The 2,513-nt window shown below is 37.6% G+C and overlaps 1 non-coding gene across 1 annotated transcript; it reads right to left on the reverse strand.

The window, feature by feature from the left end:
* Window positions 1-1,294: 1,294 nt before the first annotated feature.
* LOC131302216 (small nucleolar RNA R71) lies at window positions 1,295-1,400 on the reverse strand. Its single transcript, XR_009191678.1, has one exon. It is a non-coding gene; the product is annotated as a small nucleolar RNA R71 (small nucleolar RNA).
* Window positions 1,401-2,513: the final 1,113 nt, after the last annotated feature.

Here is a 2,513-nt window from a genome sequence, read left to right on the forward strand (position 1 = left end):
TTAGACTACTTGCTACATATGATACTTGGAGCTATGTCCTTCCAAGTGTTTGTCAAAATGTCTCAAAACTTCAACCATGCTTAGCAGCCTTGTCAAAAAGAGAAGAATCAAGTTTACCCTTGTGTTATGGGTGTTGATTATCCCTAAACCTAGCCTTTAGTTTTAATCTCCAGTTAAAAAGCTGTAGTTCGGTTAAGTAGCCATTTAACTAAATCTCTCAAGTTGGCTGTCTCAACGCCGAACTTTGGTTAGTGGTCCTAATGCTAAAACTCTATGCAAAGTGAATTTTCAATCAAGTTATAGGTGCGCTCCCTGTGGATTCGATCCCGGACTTTTGGGTATTATGCTTTCAACCGACCTAGCCCTACAATTGGGGCATTATTATTACGGCACACAATTAGGTCGCAAGCATTTTTGGCGCTGTTGCCAAGGAGCCCTTTCTTTTATAGCTTATTTTGGAGGTTCGCCAAATCATTATAAGTATCTTGTTTAATTTTACTTTGTGTAATTTGTACTTAGTCTAGTGGACACCTCTAACCTGAGTTTATCTCAAACGTGAGGTTTAACAAAGATAGAGTGAGTACAGATTACTTTTTCTCTTATTGTCTTTACTTATTGAGGCGGCGGCATAGCCCCTCGAAGCTATTGTGAGGAGGCGGCCGCATAGCCCCTCTTATCTATTTACTTTGATCTTGTTATCCATTGTTTCTCGAGAAGGGGTTTGAAGTGTATGCGTGGTCATCGTGGTGTCTTTAGAAGCCCAATTTCTAAGAGGCTTCATAGATCATTTTCTCCTCCTCGATCCAAAACTCCACATCAGGTTCGAGCTAGGACAACACTACCACCCGAAAAAACTCCTTTTTCTGTAAGAACCCCTCCGCGAGAAAGAATGGCAGGCAACGGTGGTGGCGGCAACCCGCTGGTTGTTCCCAAAAGGACTATGAGTGACTATTTCAATCCGACGCATACTACTTCGCATCCCACCATAGCCTTTCCAGCCACAAGCGATGCGAATACTTTCACCTTGAAAATGCATCACATTAATATGATGCCATCTTTTTATGGCAAAGAAAAAGAGTGCCTGTATACCCATATGCAGGCTTTTGAGGAATTGATATCCATGATAGTCTCCGCGCCAGAACAACTGGAATCCGCCCGGTTAAAACTTTTCCCATTTTCTGTTAAAGACAAAGCCAAGATTTGGTTAGATAACATGAGACCCCAATCTTTGGCGAATTGGGCGGATTTATCCAAAGCTTTCCACTTGAAAATTTTCCCCCCACATCTCATGAGGGACCTCATTGATCAGATTCAAACCTTTAAACAAAAGATGGGGAGTCATTTTATCAGTATTGGGAGAGATACAAGGATTTATTAAACTCAATCCCCCATCACGGCTTTGAAATTTTTCAGAAAATCGGCTTCTTTGTTAAGGGATGTTCCCTAAGTAGTCGACAACTTATGGACACTATGAGTGGTGGTGGAGGATTAATGGCTAAAACCCTTGTTGTGGCATGGGACTATCTAGAAGAGTTGGCGGAAAGCACGCAAACTTGGGATTGCTCGGACCCTTCTGAAAAGAGTGCAGCTAATCTGGTACCGAGCAGTTCCAGGAAGTTCCAATTGAGTGAACAAAATGACCCATTTTGTAACAACCCTGATTTTTAGTAAGTAAAAATTTCGTTAAAAATTTAAATTTTATTTTAATACTTGGATTCGCTTCCAAAAATTCATTTTGTATTTCTAAAAATCTGTCACAATTAGAATTTTAGCCTTTTAAAATTATATTTCTTGGCTAGAGATTCTACTTGGCAAGTATAGTTAGATTTTAACCAATTAGTTAGAGGGACCTAACTACCAATTCACTTAGTTATGTCCTCCTAATCCTAGATGAGCCTTTTGAACTTCCTTGAACCTTTTCAACCTTTCAAACCCTAGTGGAACCTTTTGGGCCTTTAACCTTTACTCATTGGTCAATAAATGTTAGGGTAATCTTTGTCCATTGGACAATAGGCCTTTCATTAGAATAATTTGATTAGTACAAAGATATAGTAATATATTGGTGTATATTCACATGTGCAAAGGACAAATGTGCATTGTTTATTAGATATCTTTTCCCCCATTATCCATTGGTTATTAACTGCTAGGGAAACTATTGCCCATTGGATAATAACTACTAGGGGAATTGTTATCCATTGGATAATATCACTAATCTTCCAACAAGGTACAAGGTTTTTATTAAATAATCAAGTTTTAGATTTCTCATGTGCTTTTATGCATTAGAATATGTGGGTAAATCTAAACCCTAGATTTTTTAGTATTTTTTTTAATGAATTAGTACTAGTACCTATATTGTATTTTAATGGGAAAATCTTAAGCCATATATTCTTGGTACCTATGTATATATAGGCATGTGTACATATATACAATATTATATATAGATATAGATTTCCAAAAGTACAATATCTATTAGTTTAATAGAAACATGTGCCTAATTAGAATTCTTTAATGGG

Source organism: Rhododendron vialii, chromosome 9a, assembly GCF_030253575.1.
Source record: "Rhododendron vialii isolate Sample 1 chromosome 9a, ASM3025357v1".
Taxonomy (NCBI): domain Eukaryota; kingdom Viridiplantae; phylum Streptophyta; class Magnoliopsida; order Ericales; family Ericaceae; genus Rhododendron; species Rhododendron vialii.